This window comes from Sminthopsis crassicaudata, chromosome 2, assembly GCF_048593235.1.
Source record: "Sminthopsis crassicaudata isolate SCR6 chromosome 2, ASM4859323v1, whole genome shotgun sequence".
NCBI classification, from domain to species: Eukaryota; Metazoa; Chordata; class Mammalia; order Dasyuromorphia; family Dasyuridae; genus Sminthopsis; species Sminthopsis crassicaudata.
The window spans coordinates 174906684-174931049 of record NC_133618.1 but is presented as its reverse complement, the minus strand read 5'-3'; the positions used below and the strand labels follow the sequence as shown (position 1 = coordinate 174931049).

At 32.8% G+C, this 24366-nt stretch overlaps 1 pseudogene; it reads right to left on the bottom strand.

The window, feature by feature from the left end:
- Positions 1 to 23439: 23439 nt before the first annotated feature.
- Positions 23440 to 23932, bottom strand: LOC141553318 (nucleoside diphosphate kinase B pseudogene; annotated as a pseudogene).
- Positions 23933 to 24366: the final 434 nt, after the last annotated feature.

Below are 24366 nucleotides of genomic sequence, written 5' to 3'. Positions count from 1 at the left end.
ATGACAACCTGTATTGTACTTAAAGCAGAGTTATACTAAAAAAAATTATTATAGCTTTTTATTTACAAGATATACGCACAAGTAATTTTTCAGCATTGACTCTTGCAAAATATGCTGTTCCAACTTTTCCCCTCTTTCCTCCCACCCCTCCCCTAAGTGGCAGATAGACTAATACATATTAAATATGTTAACATATATGTTAAACACAATATATGTATGCCTATCCATATAGTTATTTTGCTGCACAAAAAAAATCGGAATTAGAAATAAGGTAAAAATAGCCTGAGAAAGAAAACAAAAATGTAAGTAGACAAAAACACAAGTGGAAATCTATGTTGTGGTCCACACTCATTTCCCATAGTTCTTTCACTGGATGTAGCTGGTTCTCTTCATTATTGAACAATTGGAACTGATTTGGTTTATCTCATTATTGAAGACGGCCACATCCATCAGAATTGATCATCATATATTGCTGTTGTAGAAGTGTAAAATGATCTCCTGGTTCTGCTCATTTCACTCAGCATCAGTTCATGCAAGTCGCTCCAGGTCTTTCTGAAATCTTCCTGCTGGTCATTTCTTAATGAACTATAATATTCCATAACATTCATATACCATAATTTATTTAGCCATTTGCCAACTTATGGGCATCCCTTCAATTTCCAGTTTCTAGCCACTACAAAAAGGTCTGCCACAAAAATTTTTGCACATACAGGTCTCTTTCCCTTCTTTAAGATCTCTTTGGGCTATAAACCCAGTAGTAACATTGCTGGATCAAAGGGTATGCACAGTTTGATACCTTTTTGAGCATAGTTCCAAATTGCTCTCCAGAATGGTTGAATACATTCACAATTCCACCAACAATGTATCAGTGTGCCAGTTTTCCCAGATCCTCTCCAACACTCATCATTATCTTTTCCTGTCATCTTAGCCAATGTGACTTGTTTGTTGTGGTATCTCAGAGTTGTCTTAATTTGCATTTCTTTGATCAATAATGATTTGGTGTATCTTTTCATATGGCTAGAAATAGTTTCCATTTCTTCATCTGAAAATTGTCTGTTCATATCCTTTGACCATTTATCAATTGGGGAATGGCTCGATTTCTTATAGAGTGAATTATCTATATATTTTGGAAATGAGGCCTTTATCAGAACCTTTGACTGTGAAAATGTTTTCCCAGTTTATTGCTTCCCTTCTAATCTTGTCTGCATTAGTTTTGTTTGTACAAAAACTTTTTAACTTAATATAATCAAAATTTTCTATTTTGTGATCAATTGTGATCTCTAGTTCTTCTTTGGTTACAAATTTGCAAGGAAACATCTACACACAATAGCAAGTTGTTCATGTGGTCCAACATGTGCAGTATCCTACAGTTAGCAATGCACAGTGTATTATAGTTATGTAAGCCTATTAGGGCATATAACGCTCAGAAAATTTTGAATAAATGGAATCCTACTTGACCATCTACATGAATTTTGCCTCTTTACTTCTACCATGATCAGGATTCAGGCTAGTATTCGAAATCCTCTAGTGAGCACATCCGAATAGATATCTTAGCTCTAAATTTCCTGCTCCCATCAACTCTCAAGCTCTCACCCAAAGATGAAATCTTGAACACCTTTGTCAGATTGTCATTCAGTCTCCCTGAACAAATCTAGTGATGAGAAATTTACTGTTTTTTCAAAGCAGCCATTCTCAGGGGCAAATATGGTAATTATTTTTTAAAGTTCTCTCTTATATTGAGTAAAGTATGTACCTCACTATAATTTTTACCCATATACTCTCAAGTCCTGTTTTCTCATGTTAAAAAGAATATGTCAACTTTATCTTCTATATGCCAATTCTTCAAATATTTGAAGACAGCAATCATATTCTATGTCCCCACTTCTTGTCAAGGTTAAAGTCACTTACTTATTACTATTCATTTCATCTGATGAATCCCAGCTAATTAAGGTATAAAAGGACAGGATTGAAATAAATTATTCTCCGGTCCTTTCTAGCATTAAATATTAAATCTGAGATTCTGTAGTTCTGTTAACCTGAGAATGGAAAGGAAGTGAGGTGGTATAAAGAGAGAGTATTGTCCTTGGAGTCAGGGAGAAATCTTTCTGAGTTCAAATCTGGCTTTAGATATTTACTAGCTATATGATCTTGAGCAAGTCTCTTAACCTTGTTTGTCTCAAGTCTTTACCTATAAAATGTGCTGGAAAAGGAAATTGCCAGCCCCTCCAGTATCTTTACGAAGAAAACCCCAAATGGGATGATAAAGAATTGGAGTCAGCTGAAAATTACTGAACAAAAAGAGAGAGGAAAAAATAATTCTTAGCATTGTACATGATCATCAGGAGGCCAGGGCACACTCCTGGATTGCTTTTATTTTCCACCAATTGATTGATAACACAAAAGGCTTTAAGACTAAAAACCTCTAATTTGTCCTAGAACAACGTGATGCCCATTCCTGAGTTTTTTATCTCATGTAAGGAAAATCCTAGAGAATTAATCACTTCTAAAGTTGGAAATCCAAGATCATTTTGACTTCAGAAATTTAATTCATCCATTTAGAAAGCATTTATTCACAAATAAGTTATTGTGCTTGAACTAGAGGTATAAAGATAGGTCAAGATACATACTGTTCCAGAAATCTTTTAAACAGATAACTTTGGGAGTGAGATAAATTCAAAGAAAAATATTCAGCAATTTGATTAGCAAGGTAACATGTGCAGTTTGTGTGTGGTGAGGGAAAGAGGGAAGGAGTTGGGAAGGCAATTGGGAGCAGAAAACCATCCCAGACATTGGGAATAGCAAAAGCAAAGATGCATAGATGAGAAGGTGAAGAATAAGAAGATAAATTAGAGTAGTGGTTTATTAAGTACATGAAAGGGAACTAGAAATAAAACTAGTGCTATAAGTTAAAATATATTGTGGTATTCCTCTAATGTTTTAACATTATGTCACTTTATAACATAAATATTTTTTACTCAGTTGTGTAGTGAGAGAACAAAGGGCCTTAAATCCCAGGCTAAAATATTTTCATTTGGCCGTAGAGGAAATAATCACTAAAGATTTTTGTTGAGGAAAATGACATGATGAGTTTAGATAGATTATTTAGGATAGTTTTTTTTTATAAAAGATAGTTTGGTAAAGGAGAAATTTCTTGTAAGAATACTAATATATTTGTAAACTTAGAGATGGAAGATAACATCTAATCCAATTCCTCCATATGATAGAAAAAAAATAAACTTATGCCCAGATAAATTAAATGAGTCTATTTAGTTAAAATAAAAGACAAAATTTGAATCTAAGACCTCTGACTCTGAAGCAACTAGTACTCTATTGTACCATGATAGCTCTAGGATAATAGCTAAGAGAAGTGAAAGTGAGGGCCTTAGAATAATAGACATATGAATGAGGAAAAGGAGACAGTTGCAAAAGTTACTATGAAAATAAAATCAAGGCTTGACAATTGATTGGAAAGAGGATGATAAGAGGAGTGAAAGAAAGAATCAAAAGAGAATCCATGAGTATGAACATGTTAATGAGGAAGATAATAATACCATTAACCACAAATACATACATACATATATATATATATATATATATATATATATATATATATATATATATATATATATATATATATATATATATATATACACATATATAAAAGTTCATAGTCAAAAATAGGCTCAGCACAAAGGTTAGCTTTGGCAGGAATATGGTACTTGAAATACTGATGGGGCATGTAAACATAGAAGGATGTAATTCCAACAGGAAGTCTAAGATGTAGGCTTTGAATCAATAAGAAAAATAATTTTTTTGGAGAGCTAATTTCTTTGATGTAAGAACAGAACAAATGAAACATAAGATTACCAGCAAGAAAAGAGAAGCCAAGACAGAGAATTGTGGAATATATATGATTTAAAGTTATGACTTAGGTGAGAAGTCATCAAAAAGGATCAAGAAGCATTTATTACATAGGTAGAAAGAGAAACAAGAAAAGTAAATGTTGCAGAATGAAGGGAATAGAGATTATCCATGAAGAATGGTCAACAGCATCAAAGGGTACAGAGAAGCCACAGTGAATTACCATTAAGGAAAAGCCATTGTAGAATGTGTGAGCTAGCTTTCTGGAGGATCTCTGGATGGGCCTTGGTCTTAGTAAGAGAGTCACTACGAGGATGGTCAGGGATAGAGTCTGGAGCCTGGAGTCTGGAGTTTGGAGTCTGAGCTCAAGCACACATTCACTCACTCTCTCCACTCCTCTCAGTCCTTAAATACTTTAGTACAATTACATCACTACAGCACATTAAGCATGTACCAACTGTGGAACCATTATATCACTATATCACACTAAGTATATGTGAACTAGAGAACCATTATCTCATGAATCACACTGAGTAAACAACCTGCTGTTAAGTATCTTTCATACTTCAAGTATACTTATCTCAGAGTTCTGGCCCTCTACATCGTTGGAATTAAAATTTAAAAAAATTGTGGAAATAGAACAAACTATTAATCAACTCCCCAGGAAAAAATCCCCAGGACCAGATGGATTCACATGTGAATTCTACCAAACATTTAAAGAACAATTAGCCCCAATGTTATATAAATTATTTGAAAAAATAGGGGATGAAGGAGTCCTACCAAACTCCTTTTATGACACAGACATGGTACCGATACCTAAACCAGGTAGATCGAAAACTGAGAAAGAAAATTATAGACCAATCTCCTTAATGAATATTGATGCTAAAATCTTAAATAAGATATTAGCAAAAAGACTTCAGAAAATCATCTCCAGGATAATACACTATGATCAAGTAGGATTTATTCCAGGAATGCAGGGCTGGTTTAATATTAGGAAAACTATTAATATAATTGACCATATTAATAATCAAATTAATAAGAACCATATGATCATCTCAATAGATGCAGAAAAAGCATTTGACAAAATCCAACATCCATTCCTACTAAAAACTCTTGAGAGTATAGGAATAAATGGACTATTCCTTAGAATAATCAGGAGCATATATTTAAGACCGTCAGTAAGCATAATATGCAATAGAAATAAACTACAACCTTTCCCAGTAAGATCAGGAGTGAAACAAGGTTGCCCACTATCACCATTACTATTCAATATAGTACTAGAAACGCTAGCCTCAGCAATAAGAGCTGAGAAAGAGATTCAAGGAATTAGAGTAGGAAATGAGGAAATCAAACTATCACCTTTTGCAGATGACATGATGGTATACTTAGAGAACCCCAAAGACTCTGCTAAAAAGCTACTAGAAATAATTCAAAATTTCAGCAAAGTGGCAGGATACAAAATAAATCCACATAAATCCTCAGCATTTTTATATATCACTAACAAAATGCAACAGCAAGAGATACAAAGAGAAATTCCATTCCCAACAAATGTTGAGAGTATAAAGTATTTGGGAATCCATCTACCAAAGAAAAGTCAGGAATCATATGAGAAAAATTACAAAACACTTGCCACAAAAATAAAATCAGATTTAAATAATTGGAAAGACATTCAGTGCTCTTGGATAGGCCGAGTGAATATAATAAAGATGACAATACTCCCCAAACTAATCTATTTATTTAGTGCTATACCAATCAGACTCCCAAGAAACTATTTCAATGACCTAGAAAAAATAACAACAAAATTCATATGGAAGAATAAAAAAATCGAGAATTGCAAGGGAACTAATGAAAAAAAACTCAGAGGAAGGTGGTCTAAGTGTACCTGATCTAAAGCTATATTATATAGCAGCAGCCACCAAAACCATTTGGTATTGGCTAAGAAATAGACCAGTAGATCAGTGGAACAGATTAGATACAAAGGACAAAAAAGGGTACATCTATAGCAATCTAATCTTTGACAAACCCAAAGATACCAACATTAGGGATAAAAATTCATTATTTGGAAAAAACTGTTGGGAAAACTGGAAATTAATATGGCAGAAATTAGATATGGATCCACACTTAACACCACATACCAAGATAAGATCAAAATGGGCCCATCATTTAGGCATAAAGAGGGAGATAATAAATAGATTAGAGGAACAGAGGATAGTCTACCTCTCAGACTTGTGGAGGAGGAAGGAATTTATGACCAGAGTAGAACTAGAGATCATTATTGATCACAAAATAGAAGATTTTGATTACATCAAACTAAAAAGTTTCTGTACCAATAATACTAATGCAAACAAGATTAGAAGGGAAGTAACAAATTGGGAAAATATTTTTAAAAACAAAGGTTCTGACAAAGGTCTCATTTCCAAAATATATAGAGAACTGACCCTAATTTATAAGAAACCGAACCATTCTCCAATTGATAAATGGTCAAAGGATATGAACAGACAATTCTCAGATGAAGAAATTGAAACTATATCCACTCACATGAAAGAGTATTGTTCCAAATCACTACTGATCAGAGAAATGCAAATTAAGACAACTCTGAGATACCACTACACACCTGTCAGATTGGCTAAGATGACAGGAACAAATAATGATGAATGTTGGAGGGGATGTGGGAAAACTGGGACACTGATACATTGTTGGTGGAGTTGTGAAAGAATCCAGCCATTCTGGAGAGCAATCTGGAATTATGCCCAAAAAGCTATCAAACTGTGCATACCCTTTGACCCAGCAGTGCTACTACTGGGCTTATATCCCAAAGAAATACTAAAGAGCGGAAAGAGACCTATATGTGCCAAAATGTTTGTGGCAGCTCTTTTTGTAGTAGCTAGAAACTGGAAGATGAATGGATGTCCATCAATTGGAGAATGGTTGGGTAAATTGTGGTATATGAAGGTTATGGAATATTATTGCTCTATAAGAAATGACCAGCAGGAGGAATACAGAGAGGCCTGGAGAGACTTACATCAACTGATGCTGAGTGAAATGAGCAGAACCAGAAGATCACTATACACTTCAACAACAATACTGTATGAGGATGTATTCTGATGGAAGTGGAAATCTTCAACATAAAGAAAAGCCAACTCACTTCCAGTTGATCAATGATGGACAGAGGTAGCTACACCCAGAGAAGAAACACTGGGAAGTGAATGTAAATTGTTAGCACTAATATTTGTCTGCCCAGGTTACATGTACCTTCGGAATCTAATGCTTATTGTGCAACAAGAAAATGATATTCACACACATGTATTGTATCTAGGTTATATTGTAACACATGTAAAATGTATGGGATTGCCTGTCATTGGGGGCAAGGAATAGAGGGAGGGGGGGATAATTTGGAAAAATTAATACAAGGGATAATATTATAAAATATATATATATATAATAAAAATTATTAATAAAAATAAATTTAAAAAATTGTGACAGAAATGAAGTTGTAAAAAGGTTAAATTAGGTTGGATGTCAGGAGAATAAAAAGTGCTGCAATGGATAGAGTGTTGGATTTAAGAGTTAGGAAGACTTAAGTTAGAATTCTGCTACAGATATATAGTAAGTATGTGATCATACATAGCTCACTTCACCACTCTCATTCTCAATTTCTTCATCTCTAAAATAGGAATAATAATAGTACCTAACTCCCAGAGTTATTATGAGGAACAAAATTTGTAAGGGATTTCTAAATTTTAAAATGTTATGCTAATGCTAGTTATTATTAAGACAAACTTCCTAACAATTAACTAATCCAAAATAGCCTATCTTAAGATGTGGCAGTTTCCTTTCTTTTAGAAATCTTCAAGCAAAATCTAGATGGCAATAGGTTGGGTATGTTAAAGTGGGGATTCTTTTGGAATATATGATGGAGTAAATGACAACTGCATTCTCTTTCCACTCTCATATATGATGATTCTGTGAACTCTCTTGGAGTTACAATATAGAAAAATTCATAAATTTTTTGTTACTCTTAGGTCACTTTTTGGTTCATGTGAGGGAGAATACAATGTGCCTTTACCTCTGAGTAGACATTTATTGCCATTTCAGACTAAAAAATGAGGTACCGGTTTCCCTCAACTCTGCTGCTCTCTGCTTTGTGATCATCAAGATCTCAACAGAAAAGGAGGATAAATCAAAAAAAATAAAATAAAAGACCTAACTGGAACAAGGATCCTCTTTATAGGTAGAGCACATAGGAATGCGTCAGTTCTCCATCAATTGATCCCCAATACCAGGATATAAATTCTTAATGAATATGTCAGTGTAAATAGTCCAAATTTTCAATAGGAAGATATATAATCACATTCCCCCAAAAGGTAAGCAAACACCCATCCATCAAATTTCATCACATTAATCCAGGAACTCATTCTGTCATTTTCCTATAATCATAAAGATAGAAGGATCTAGTACATGTTAATGAAATAACAAGTATAGATAACATTTAAGAGTTTAGTAAGTTAAAGAGTGGTAGGGTGATAGCTTTTTAAAATGGTAGGAATATATGGAGGTTTTGATTTCATTATCTCTTCTTTTCTCTCTCTCTCTGTCTCTCTCTCTCTCTCTCTCTTTCTCTCTCTCTCCATTGTTTTCATTTTTCTTTATTCCTTCTTCCTTTATTTTTTCTTAGAACAGAAGAAATCAAAACAAAGTTTTGTATATTTGACATAGAGCTAAAAGTGAAAGAGAGATAGAAAGACACCTATACAGAGACAGAAAGACAGACCTAGAGACAGAGATACAAAAAGATGCAGAAACAGTGACAGAGAGAAACAGACAGAGAGATAGAGAGAAAGAGAGAGAGAGAGAGAAAAAATAAAGAGAGAGAGAGAGAAGAGAGAAATGCAGAGAGAGAGAGACTGAGAGACTTTGATAAGACAGTCTTTGTGGAGATTACACAGGTGGACTGGATCATATTGATAAGGAAAAGGATCATCATCCTTTGAGACTGAAGTTAAAGGTAGAAATGTTAATTGAAATAGAAAAATCATGAGATGCTGAATAAGGAAAGTGAGGGTATTTATGGTGTCTGGCATCAGTTCTGAAGCAAGGTTGTGTCTTATGGTGCAAAATGTTTCCATTGCATTTATGAATGGAAATGTGTTTACCTGTCACCCTTTGATATGAACTCATATTGTTTCTAGGTTTTAATTCCACAAAAAGTGGTCTTAATAATGTTTTGTTTCCATGTGACCTTTTATTTTGTCTTTAAAATCCTTCCGGTATATGCCCAGTAAATAAGATTGCTAAGTCAAAGGTCATGTGAATTATAGTGATATTTCCAATATAATTTCCAATAATTTTCCCATGTTGCCAGGTTTCCAGTTTATAAAGAAGTAGATGAATTTTGAAAGAAAACCTGGAATACTTTATTCCCTAGGGAATGCCAAAACTTTGTTGTTTTGAGGAAATGAGGTTGCGTTCATAATGAGCTTGTGATAGTAATTTATTTTTTTTCTGGACAGGACGATCTGTACTTTAGAAAATAATAATAAGTTTAGTTTTGGTATTCCCTCAAAGGTTTACATTACTATTTTTAAATTAATTTTGTATAAAGAAAATAGCAGTTTAATTGCATTTTAGACTCATTTTGAATTTGTAGTCAAACTAAATGCTTTCCATCTTTTTTATATAAGTATCACATATACAAGGAATTTACCATCTTTTTTAAATTTATTTTAAAAAATAAATATACAACTGAAATTATTTTACCTTATTAATTTGAGGTGATGATAATTTTCTATTTGGATTGTTCAAATAATGATTCTGTTACAATTTGTACTTCTAGATATCCCTTTCAAGTTTATTTATATAAGGATTTAAAGAACCTATGTCCGTTCCAGTCCTTAGAAATATGTTTAACTACATTCTAGGGACAGGATTAAGTGCAGAGAACTATACTACACCACAATTGATAATTCACCAAATTGATAGCAATCCATTTATGATATGAATTTATTTGAATGAATCGATATGAAACCCATTTATTTTAGTATAATTATTCTACTATGCAACTCACTGCTTTATTATCATATTCACATTTTGTCATTTACCTACAGAATGAAAGGATCTGTAAAATTCCTCATAAAAAATTTTGGCCTTTTTCTCTTTATATCTGCTGTCCTAACAGTTTTATTTAAACTAGCTAGTTTTTTACTGATCTCATGCTACTTTCTCCAGAATCCCAACATTTTAGCTGTCCACAAATATTTTTTTAAAGACTGCTTTAAGATTTTTTCTAAGGATCTAAGGAGAAACATCAAATACATTTGCCTGTAATTTTGTAATTTATTCTTCATCCCACTACTGTATGAATTTTTTTTAAACTTGGAATAAAATAATTCCTCCTCCCAAAAATAATCTACAATGATTCTCTAATAATATTTGTAAACTCTTTCTGAGACTAGTGAATTTACTTTTTTGTTTTTATAACTATTTCTGTTATGTAGAACCATACATGTTCTGGAGCAAAATAAGTAAATTCACATGATGTATATATCCCCTGGTATAGTGGCTTCTAGGATTGGTCCTTATCTGATGACTTTGAGAACTGAAGGGAAATGGAGAGAGAGGAGATGATTGAAGAGAGAAAATTGACAACTCTGATCTATGTATTAGATGGAAAATAAGTGTACTCACTGGCATTTCAGTGATACATATTATTGTTCTTGGCTCCTCTTTCCTCTCTTTTCTGAAGGAAACTTTCTCAGATGGACTCCTTCAATCTTAGCATCCAGTTGTTTGAAAGATTTACTGCATCTCAATTGCAGTCATTTTGCAAAGTTGATATATGGAATTAAGTACATGAGAATATTTCCAATGATGTGCAAATGGATCAAGGGAAAAAAAATGAACCAATAAGGTAAGCCACTAGGAATGTAAACTGAAAGAAGTTCTTTATGTAAAAGGTGAAAGGTTCCTTTTTTTCTTCAGTATTTCAACATATTGAAAAGATTGTGTGAAAGCCTACAAGTCAAAGCCTTTTGATAAGCATAGCTTTTTTTTTAACTTCCTTGACTGTTCTATGTATTACTTTATCCTTCTTTAAAATGTTTCTGTTAGAACCTCTGGGCTAAGTGCCTAGTTTGGTATTATAAACTTATTGTTATGAACACAAGTATATAAGTACAAATTTCAAATAAAATTTGGGTTAGATATATTTTTAGATTTTTTTAATGTGTGAATTTCAAAGCTGGTTCATTCTTGTATTTCTTGTAACCTATTTGAAATCCCTAAAAGTCTCCCTCTTGGTGCAAATATAATACATGTTTGAATATATACAAAGAATCTATGTCTTCTGGTTGTAATACAATCATCTAGCAAGGATTTTTTTTGCATAATTCTTAAGGATTCATATATTATTTATGTTTAAAAGGGAAAAAGGACTTTTCCACATGGCTCTATTCATAAATTGCATTTGTATGTAATTCTCTTATTCTCCCTCCTCTACCTGAACACTCCCACCCTTTGCTCTCTACATATATGAAGAAGTCTGTGAGCTAGAGAGAAGAAATTATATAGGTACCTCAAGGATTTTTTTTTCTTTCTTTCAACATGAACAGACAAGGTACATTATAATGATTACCTGTCTGTATTCATAAAGGACAGCAATGTGGAAAGCTTCAAAGAATCTGGGTGTGGAATACACACATAATGTACATGGAAAAATATATGTCTGCATATATAGTACAACATGCATTAAATAGGCATATCATAATGCATATATATATGAACATATATGTGTATGTATACATACACTCAGACACACATATGCATTTATTTAGAGCTAGAAAGATCTTTAGAAGCCATCTAAGGAAACATTCTTTCCTCCTCACTCTGGAAATCATGAAATTGAGACCTGAAGGGGTTGGATGACCCCTGCCATAGTAAATAGAAGGTAAACTCATTAATAAAAATCCTAATTTAATCCTAATCTTAATATAATGCCTCATTATGGTATTGTATTGACTTCTGGTTCTCAAATTCTTAACTGATTCTTAGATTCTTAACTGATTCTTAGCATCGAAGACAAACCCTAGAAGATCCTACTAAATTATTATACCAATTTCAGGTTGAAAACTCCACAGTAATTTGTGCCCCATTTCTGCCCTTTTTTGGTCACAGAACTCAGGTAGATCATCTTCTAAACTATTGACAAATTGGAGTCTGATTATTGAAGGAGGAGAAACATAGTCAATGGACAATTTAGAACAATATTAATAACTAGAATTTAAAAAGCATATTAGCAACTAGATGATGCACCGTATAGAGTATCCCAATATAGAGTATACTGTATCCCAATATGGAAGTGCATAGTATACATATATTTATATAATATATATACACATACATACATCTACATATCTAAATACACATATACATGTATCTCAAGACATGAATTTGAATCTCTCCTCAGACATTAGCTATATGATTGCATGTGTCATTTAACTTTTGTTTATTTTGATTTCTTTTTGATCTTGAAGTAAGGAAGACAAATTCAAATCCAGCCTTCAACACTAGGTATGTGACTTAAGACAAGTCATTTGATCCTATTTGCCTCAGTTTCCTCATCTGTTAAATAAATTGGAGAAGGAAATGCTAAACCATTTCAGTTTCTTTGACAAGAAAAAAGCCAAATGAGGTTACAGAGAGTCAGAAATGCCTCTACAACAACATAGAGCAGATTAAGATTTACAAAGGAGTTCTATACCAAAACCTCTGAGGTAGATATTACATATATTTTTGATCTCTTCTTTCAGATGAACTCACTGAAACTTAGAAAGATTAAGTGAATTATTTGCCCAGGGTCATACAGCTGGGAAGTGCTGGAGGTAAGATCTGAAGCCTTTCTATAACTCTAAGCCAAGATTAATTTAGAAGTAGTGAAGATTGGTTTTGAAAGTCAGGAATGCCTGTATCTGACATATACTGATGATTAAATCCCTTAACATTCTTAATGTCCCAGAAACTCTCTAAAACTATAAGTTGTAAATGAGTTGTTGATTTGCAATCCTTTTTGGTGAACAGAATTTTCTACATCAGAAGTTCCCTATCCTCATAAAAGCACGGGAGGGCTCAGACCCTTGCTTTCGTCAGTTAAGTAAATAGTCATATTAAATGCACTTGGGGACACTGAATACACAGAAGCATGCACACGCACCCTCCTTTTTGTATTAGATTTGTAGATTTATTGATTTGGAGATTTACTGAAGAGAAAACCATGAATGACCATCCTCTCTGCAATTTATGGTCTTGGAGAGTTGAAGAGCTGAGTAGTTGAGTGACTTGTCTAAGGCCGGACTTGAATGGGACTACCTGTTTGAAGCTAGCTTTCTTTCCACTAACCCTTGTGGTTTTTCTTTTATTTACATATGGGTGATTATATGAACACATAAGTATACACATATCTGTGCATTTACACAACTGCATCCCAATATGCAAGTGCATAGTATACATATATTTATATACATATATGTATATACACACATACATACATCTACATATCTAAATACACATATACATGTATCTCGACATGAATTTAAATCTCTCCTCAGATACTAGCTATATGATTGCATATGTCATTTAACTTTTGTTTATTTTGATTTTTTCAGCAAAAAAATGGAAATGATAATAATAGTATCAGCCTCACAATAGCTGTAAAGTGCCTGGCAATATAGTTTGTATATGCCTGTATGAATAGTATACATGCATATGCATATATGTTTATGGTTTGCAAATATGTGTAATGTAATGCATTATGTATCTATTACCCCTTCATAATGCATATATATATATATGTGTGTGTGTGCAGAAATGTGGATATATATATATATATGCATATATATATATATATATATATACATGTACATATATATATCTACACACATATATGTAGTTAAATATAGAGATTATATGTTCTCAAATCTAGACAAGCACAACTTAAATTATGGAAAATCTTAAGGTGGTAAAGCCTCTAATATGTTTCTAGGATTGGGCTGTATGTCTATCTTTTGAGAACCAGCTGAGCTAAATTTCAAAGATTTATTAAGAAGCATATATTAAAGACCTACTTACTATAAGATAAGACTCAAATTTTACAAGACAATCCCTATTCTTAAGACTTTATCCTCAGTTGGTGATGTCCATATATAAGAATATGCAGAATAAATATGAAGAAAATTAATGGAACCAAGCATAAAATAACTTGGGAATGAGTGTTTGTGTATGTGTGTATTTAGATTGAGAAATGCTTCTTGAATAAGGTGAAATACAATTTGCCTATTAAATGAAAATAGGCATTCTATGAGATAGGGAAGAGAGGGAGTTTTCCACTATGCAAAGGCACAAAGATGGGAAACGGAGTCTTAAACAATGTGGTCAACTTTACTCCTAGATGATGATTTTTTTTTCAGAATGTTTCCAAAAACTATTAAAGGCTGCACACTAAGTCATAGAGGTGTTTCAATCTGCAATTGTATTATACAACCAATCTAAAATGTCTCTCTTTTTTTCTGCATATACTACATACCATTTCCTAATTTAGGACTTTTCTATTAGTCATTCCCCAAAGCCTAGAATTCACTTTTTCTTCATTTACCTCTTAGTATCTTGGTCCTTTTTCAAGATACATCTTCTTTTACAATCTTCTACATGAAGTATTTCATGGTACATATTATATCCCATTATGATACTCTTCTCAAGTAAAAAATCAAGAGTCCCCCTATGAGAAAAGTAAAATTTTCAGAGAATTCAGAGATTCCCTAGCTAGCAGGGTCTCCCATAATAAACTGTATTTAGACTATCCATTCATATATAATTAACATGCATGGGCAACACATATTACAATCTGACTCTCATTCACAATTCCCTGTTTGTAATGCGTTTCAATCTCCTTAATTCTATCATATATCTTTTCATTTCGCTGAATATGATCTTCAGAGACAATAGCTTCTATGATTCATAGTCATACAAGTCTATTACATACAGTAAAATTATTCCAGGAAAATGACATGATATTATGAAGGTTATAAAGAAACTAACTCTAGAGAGCTAAATATGAACTGTTAGTCCTGATTAATAGGTTTTAGTTAATCACTAAATGAATTTCTTTAAAAAAATTAATTTCAGCCTTTTTGTTAAACATATTTGACATCATGAAAATAAAGCAAAATCAATGAAAATTAAATATTCAGATTGCCAGTGACTAAATTTCAGCTTGAGAGTGTGTCCATCTGCTGTAGTATGTAATGATTATAAGATCATTATTTTATCTAAAGTCAAAGTGTGAATATATTACTAAAAGATCTGCCTTTCAGAGTTTCAGTAGCATTTCTCAGAGTGGCAAAATGAATTGAATTCTGTAAGGGTTTTAGCTCAGAAATAACTTATCCAGGTTTAGAGAACATTAGGACTCCTAAAGGCCATGTCAATAGTCAAATGTGTCATATGGCATATAAATTGGACCTGAGGTTCAAAGACAGCTCAAGAGTTATCTCTGATATTTCTCCTCTGACTCCCCAGGAAAATCAAGAAAGCAAAAAGAGTTATTTCCTGGCTTGTCTTGAGAAATACTTAACATGATTAAAGAAAAGGATTAGGGTAAAGTTTGGATATAATTTGTTCAAAGTATAAGAGCGGTAGCATTGTATATTTGACCTTGGTCAAGTCATTTAGGGTTTCTAAGATTTAGTTTCTTTATCTGGAAAACATAAGGGTTGAATTGAATGATGTTTAAACTACCTTTTATGTCTAAAGGTTTATGATTTTATGATTTGTAGGAGCTATAGAAAAGAAAACTTATTCAGCCCTTTGAATTAAAGTTTTCAGTTGGGTTACAATCACCATATGTGAACAACTCTTTCTAATATTCAAAACCTCTAATTTACTTTCAGATGAACCATTTCTCAAAGGAATCATCAGAAGATCCACTTAGTTGTTCTATTAAGTCCATTTATTAATGTTGGATTGGTAAGAACAAATGAAAATATAATAAATAATATATAAATAACATAAAGCATTAATGTAATATAATATAATTATTTATTTTATATAATATTACATGACATGTAACCTAACCTAACCTAACTCAATATAATATAGTATTCAATATATAATATTGAATAATATATAAGATTAATATAATATCCTATAGACCAGGATTCTAGATTATCTATTTATCTACATCTGTATCTCCAAAATTATATATTAGGTTATCTTCTTTTTTAATTTTTTAATTTTAAAAACTTGTGTGATATTGGGTTTAGGAATGTTCCGTGAATGGATCAGTCCCAGGGTCTTTCCTCTGTGATATGTATTACAGAGCATCCCAAGCTATCATATGATTAGGCAATCACTTAACCAGTTGAGAAAATTGTAGTATATTGTATTGACACTAGATGGTGCTAAGAGTAGCCTCCTCCCACTATTCCCTACCACTTGGGTTTAGTTCTCATCCTAGGGTGTGGTTGAAAAGATCCCCCAGTTTTAATAAAGTCCTAAGATAAGATCTGGAGTATGCCCATTGATTATCAAAAATAACAAATGCTCCTAACATATACTATTGGAATCTTATCTTGTGGATCCATGCAAAATCACAATCCTAATTCATAGGATTCAACGTTCACTGGACATGCGATTTATTAAAACAGTCAAAGGATAATCAAGTTACCCTAAATAGAAACTCAAAGACTTTTAAATAGAAAGTTTCTGTATGCTTGTAGCTAGGGACTACTCATTTCCTCACCAGCTATTTAGAGTAAAGGACAAAAAGGAAAGTATTGGGTAAATTTTTAAAATCCAGGAGGTTACTTCAGTTAATTCTTTGAGAAAATAAGGCTGGTGTGCAATGGGGTTGTAGTTTGCTTGAGTTACTGAAGTTGGCACCACTAAGTTGGCTAGTCTTATTTTGATTCACTGCTCTCAGTTCCTGAATCCCTTGAATTTGTTCTCTGGTTTCTTTGGGGATACAACTACTCTTCTGGGCAAAAGAGGAATTTTGATGAAGTATCACAGAGATAAAAATGTGGCATATCTAGAAATATTTGTTTAAATTGAAAGATCTGAGTTTCTGTTAAATACACAAGAAAGATAAGCTTTAGACTTATATTTCTTTAATTCAGAGATTCCATTATATGTAAATGCTATACTTATAGCATGACTAAACAATGATATTTTCAAGTTAACTATTCAAGTCCCACCTGAAATTCTACCTTTTATAGGAAGCCTTTCCCATTTAACTTTCATTCTATCACTTTCTTTTTGTTGATCATCTCCATTTAATTCTGTATATGGTTTGTTTGTGCATACTGTAATTGTTTGCACATTGTCTAACCTATTACAGTAAGTTCCTTAAGAGTAGGGAATATTTTTACTTTTCTTTGTATTCCCAGTATTTAGCACGGTTCCTGGCACAAACTTGCCATTGAATCAATGTTTATTGACTAAATCTAGCTAACAAATAAGTGAAGGAAAGAAGACATTTTGCAGAATTGTGTTTTAACAAGTGGATGGAAGATAGATGTTCCAAAGATATGGGCCTAAATTGAAAATAATATACTTTATTACATCATAAGAAAATGTTTTCTCTCTTTTCTTCCTCCCTCCCTCCCTTCCTTCCTCCTTTCCTTCCTTCCTTCCTTCCTTCCTTCCTTCCTTCCTTCCTTCCTTCCTTCCTTCCTTCCTTCCTTCCTTCCTTCCTTCCTTCCTTCCTTCCTTCCTTCCTTCCTTCCTTCCTTCCTTCCTTCTTTCCTCCCTTCTTTCCTTCCTTCTTTCCTTCCTTCTTTCCTTCCTTCTTTCAGTTTCTCAAATGTAGTTTGGCAATTAGAGTATTTGTCATTATGCTGTCTTGCTAAACATAGTAATGTAATGGGATTGGCCAATGAGAGATCCATCCTTGAAATATATATAACCTGCAAACTATGCAAAAAGGGTTGATGAGTTTGCTTCTGAGAAATATGAACATTTGCATCAGAATGTTCTGCTTTCCCTTTCAAAGCATAGATATAGATATAGATATAGATATAGATATAGACAGATATAGATAGATAGAGAGAGATATACAGCCTTATATTTTTCTGTTATATACATACACACATTATTTCATAATATTAAATTATATTGGAGGGTTTGCTGCTGAACCAGAGCTGAGAATTCATTAAGCAACCAGAGAAAATGCCTTCATCTCCTTCTGTTTCTTTCTGTATTTGTTTCTGTCTCTGTGTCTGTGTCTGTCTCTTTATCTCTATCTCTAGCTCCATCTCTGTCTATTCTGTATATCTCTCTTTCTTTCCTGCTAGGTTGTATTTGAATCAAGAGGCCAAGCATGCTGCAGGTCTCCAATTGGGAAGAGAGAACTCACTACAGTGGTTTACTCTCCCCACCTGTGTGGGCATGAAGCCAAGAACAAACAGTTATTCTGTAACTTCAGCCTGCCTCTGTTGTGTCTATGCATTTCTGCCTTAGGTGAAGGAGTAATAGAGACAGAACAGACTAGACTACAATTTGTGAGCTTTAAAATTTTTGAAGAATACCATTGGCCCAAACACTGTAATCCATGCCAAAATTTTAGATAGCAGATCTTGGGGGAAAATTGAAGGCCCCAGTGACCTACTTAATCTACTGCAGCAGTGGATTGTAGGAATCTGAGATAGACTGAATTGTTCATTTGTTGTATCATAGTTGGGGAGGTGAGTAGGAGTGAAGAATGAATACTTTGTTGCAATACCATTCAGTTTGAGGTTACACTCCAAGATACAAAAATGGGATAGAGAAGAGTGTCCCCAGCTGGAGAACATGGATATTTTGTGTTTTGACTCTTTCTATTCCCTTCCTTCCTCTTCCAGTAAATAATCTTTTGTAAAAGCTAGTTGTTGTATATTGATTAATTGAATCAGAGCACTAATCATTGTGAATTATACTGGGAAAAATAAATCAAAATGAGTTTAGATCATTAGAAAGATAACTTCCAAATTCTCAGTGGTACTCACTGAATCCTAAAGGAAAGATATAATCTTGTTCTGGGAGAAATCAGTTATCAGTACAAGTGGTAGATAGGATTCAGCCTCCAGCAATATTACATCAAACTATGAATAAAAATAACATATAAGGTCAGAACTACAGTGACTATTCAACCACTGTTGTGTTCCTTACAATGACACCAAGGAGTTTTTATTTTTTTTATTTTTTTGATGGGAAAGAAAACAATAGATTTTCATCCAATCCATCTCATGAGGTTTGTATTTCAGTTCCATTATTTAATATTAAAAATGATACTATGGACCAAGTATCAATGAATTATTATAAGGCCACTTTGAACCTCTAATTTTTTTAGTCTAAACCATTTCTTAATAAAGTTTCAACTTCTTTGTGAAGTATATGAGTATATCTTTATGTATATTTTTTTGGTTTCTAATTTTATTGAACTTTATATTTTATCTCAGGCTTCTTTCTAGATTGAACCAAAGTTTTTCATTTATAAAATTTGATTTTGACACTTTATTTTAAAATTTCTTTTCTAATTCTTTCACCATTATCTGTCAAAATTTCAAATAAGAACCAGCATATTTTCTATCATTGACAACCAAATGTACCAGACATCCTGCCGAGGAATTGAATCTTCCTAGAGGATCTCAGTGATTCCAAACAAAATCTAAGGTAGATCTTGATATTAGTGATACAATATGACTTTTGAAATTGAGACATTATTCCTAAATAATTTTGCATGAGTTCTTTTAAAAATACTTTTAGAAACTTATAGTAAGGATCATTAAGAAGTAGCAAAAAAAATAATATTCCCTTACAAAAATATATATGTTGCCATAGATTTCCATAGGTCCTTGTTTTTAGAAAGTCTTCAAGTTAAATGCAGTGTTGGGAAAAAAAAAAAATCTATCTCAGTGGTACTGACGAGATGAAATAAATACCTCTTTTCCAGATTTTTATATTGTGGGAAACTTACAAATGTGAACCAGGAATAATAATTTTGTAGTGATTGATATCTGGTACTCAAGCATTGCTGATAATTATCTTGTGGAGTCTCTAATGGGCACATTGGGTGCCTGGCCTTCTTTTGTTCTGAAAATTTGTTATGGTTTTCTTTCTAGAATGCACTTGCCAAGGCAATGTTTATGCCATATGTTTAGTTTTTTATACATGTGCTATCAAATTTGTCTTCCCAACTGCTCTTGGCTTAATTCCTCCCACCCCCACCCCTACCCTTTGGCTCTGATTGCTTCAGAGTTTAGTATTCAAGAGAAAGATTTATGAGTAGAAAGAGGGTAATCATGGAGCCAGTAAATATTAGAATGACTAATATTAAGATGATTAATATATACATCTAAAAATCTGAAATGAAGGTATTTTTGATATGTAATACAGATTATAATAAGTTTATCATATCAGATCTATGTATATTATAGAATAATGCTTCACCAAATGATTCCAAGGCTTTGTGTAGTATCAATGTAAATAATTCAAGAGATAACAGCTTTCTTTACTTCCCTTAAAGGCTCATTTATAAATTGCCCCCCACATTACTTTTTTTTTTTTCCTTCTCACATAGGGAGTCATTAAAGTCCACAAAGTAAATAATAGGGATTTAAAAATTTTTTTCATGCATATTTGCACAATAGATGGTTATATGTGCTCCTTTAGAGCATTTTGTGTAACTACATAATTACAGGTCTTTCACAGTGCACATTATTAACTTGATAGTGCATGACAACTTCAAAGCTGTCACTTTGGACCAGCAAGTAAATATTCACATGATAGTTTTCAAACTCTTGGTCTTGAGGAAGGCAGGCAGTAAAGGCACAGCTAATATAATCCTGGAGGTGAATGTACATGACAAGAAAATAAATACAAATTGAAATTTTCAAATCATCATTTACTTATTTTTAATACCTAAATTTGAATAAAATATAAAGAAAAGATTGAATTGCACTTTGAACTTTCCATGAAATTCCATCAAGAAGAGGAAAATAGTGTGTTAATAATGGTGTTGTGCTTTGAAGAAACAGAGGGATTCTCAGAGAAGATAAGAGAGAGCATTATATAGTTTGTATGAAGAATTAAAGGTGGAATGCCATTTCAGATGAAGATTTTATAAAATACATTATGGGAAAAGAGTTAAGAAGCACACAAAAAGGCAAAATCCTTAAATCTCAGAATTTGAGAGTTGAAATAGACTTCAGTGGCTATCTATTCTAACACATACACAAAATAACCCTCACTATAATATAGCTAATAAGCAGTCATTTAAACTTTCCTTGGAGACATCCAAGATGGGAGAACTCATCCCCTTAAGGCAAATCATTCTATTTTGAACTTTGAGAAGTTTTCCTAACATAGCGCCTCAATCTCATTTGCAACCTCTCCTCATTGCTTCTGATTTCTGTCAAGTGTAACATCTTATCCCTCTACATATGAGAGTTTATATAATTGAAGAAAGTTGTTATCTCTCCTAAGAGTCTTCTCTTAAGACTAGGTTATTGTTCTTTCATGTGATCTTCATATGACAGACAATTAAGGTCCTTCAGCCATTCTTGCTAAAGTTTAAATACAAAAGAACATAAACTGCTTAGAACATTGTGATAATTTTCAATATTAATTTGTAACTTTTGTTTTCATACCTCTACATTTCCCAGTATATCTTTCCATCTCTTCCTTCTTCTAATAAACCAGGTTTGATAATCCTCTTAATATTCTTTAGGTTATCAATATCCTTATTAAAAATATGGTAATCAAAATGAACACAATACTTCAAAAAAGCGAAGACAACAGTGGACTTATTGCCTCTCTATTCCTAGCAGTTACTGTAACCCAAGTTCTCATCCCTGTTTTTGTCTGTAAAATCACATTGCCAACTCCTTTGTAGCTTGCAATTCACCCCGAAGCAGAAGATATTCTTCAGACCAATTTCTAAACCTCCCTCTTCTATCTTGAATTTGGGAAGTTGATTTTTGTATTCAAGTCTAAGAGGTTACATTTGTACCTATTAAAGATGTAGTTGGCAAATCAGAAGGTAGGATTTGGAATCAGGAAGATTTGAATTCAAATTCTACCTCAGATATTTATTTATTATGTAATCCTGGACAAGTTTCCTCAGCTACAAAATGGGGGAGAATAATAGTGCTGATTTCAGGTGATTGTGAGATCCAAATGAGACAAGTATAAAAATATTTTATTAAAATATATAATAAAGTACTACATAAATACTAAGTACTAAAGTGCTTTTTTGTTACACACTATCAAGTCAATAATGTTCACTATGAAAGGCCTATAATTATTTAGCTATACAAACTAATTATAAATAAATATATTTTGTTGCTAATTTTGGTTATATAAAATTTAAAAGTTTTATGCAAACAATGATGCAACTAGAATAAGAAGAAAAGGGGTCAACTGGGAAAATATTTTTAACAAATAACTGAGATAAATATTTGCTATCTAAGTAATGTAGTGGACAAATGTTAATGAATAAGAATGAAAATCATCTCCCAACTGATAAACAATTTTAAAAAGAAGCATAAAGCATATGACAATAACACATATGACAAAGTGCTTTAATTCATTAATATTGTGGGAATTTTAAATAAATTTTGAATAAAATTAAATAAAATAAATAAAATAAAATAAAAACAACTCTGAGGTTTCTCCTTATTTTCAGCAAATTGGCAAATGACAAAAAAGGAGAAGAGTCAGTATTAAAACCAAGGCATGCTAATTATATTTTAGGGAAACTATTAATTGGTCTACCCTACTCTGGAAAGCAATTTAGAAAAAAAAAATCAAGGAAAATTACTTACTATCTCTATTCCTCCACCTATACATATTACCAGTAAATGCATAATAAAGGGATATAAATGATAAAACACTCACATATATCAAAATGTTTATTGTAGCATTTTTTTCAGTAGCAAAAAAAAATATAAGGAAACAAAACACATGTTTATTGGTAGAGGAATGATTAAACAAATTGTGATACATAAATGTAATGGAATATTGTGGTTATGTAAGAAGTGGCTGCTATGATGAATTCCATGAAGCATAGGAAAACATTGAACTGTTAGAAAGTAAAATAAGCAGAAGTAGAAAAAACAGTATAAGCAATGAATGCAACAATCTAAATGAAAAAAACAGTGACAAACCAATTGAAAATGAATTATGAAAATATTAGTGTTATAATGTATTGGTTCTTTATTTATTAATGTGAAGATTGGCTCCTCAGGTAAAAGATATACTGGGAAATGTAGGTAGTATACAACAAAAAACTACTGATAGATTTTTTTTTAAATTTTTTTTTAATTATTAAAGCTTTATTGAATAGGGTCAGAATATTTAAGAAAATGATAGTTCCAATTCCTTTCAGTTCCCTGGTCATGAATACCATATCATACATGTATTCAGAGATGTAGTTTTTACACACACACACACACGACACACACACACACACACACACACACACACACACGCAACACACATATACACACCTCACAGTTAATGATGAAGACAATCATAAGCATACCACAGCTACTAAAAGGAGTGGGTCCAATCCAGAACCACTTTTAAAATCCTTATTCATAGACCCAGTCATGAGTACAAGACTTATAGTCAACCAGCTATTCAGGCTTAAATGTCAGACTAATCTCAGTACTTTTTACATAATCACTGGGGTGAATGATGTTCTTGCCAGCCTGAATGCAAAAGTCCCCACTTATGGTGCCTGGCTTGGAATCAGCTGGGATGGTCTTCCCCAGCATCACTTTACCTGTCTTCACCACATTCAAGCCATCCCAGATCATGGCTATAACAGGCCCTAAGTTCATATACTTCACAATTCCAAGGGGAAAAATGGCCTGTCCTTCAGGTCAGCATAATGCTATTTCAGGTGTTCCTCTGAAGCTCTAAGGAACTTCATTACCAGAAGAAGGAATCCCTTCTGCTCAAAATATTTAATGATGTTCCTGACCAGGCCCCATTGAATGCTATTGAGCTTGATGGCAATAAAAGTTTTCTTGGTGTTGGCCATGGTCCATGGAAGCTCAAGCAGAAGCAGAATCAGGTGGCTGTGGTTTCAGTACATGGAGCCTAAGGAATATGCACTTCACACTGGAACCAACAGGGAAGAGATTGGACTGGAAGACAGAGCCCAGAGACAAGATCCCAGCAGAATGAATATTTTAAAATATTTCTCCCCAAGCTCTAAGTAGTCAATTTCCTTTGGATCTACACTCTGCTATTTCTTGTTATCTATCACTCCTAGCTTTATGTTAGTGTTGCCTCAGATAAAACTGAGATTTAGGAAAGACCTTAGCTTAAAAAGGCCAGGATCTCCCAATGTAACTGAAATCATCACCAGTTGTTCTGACCTATATCTTTCCACTGGACTCTGAAGACTCTGGAGGAGAAAGTGAGACTAATGACTTTGCACAACTCTGCTTATCAGAAATCCAAGTCACTTGC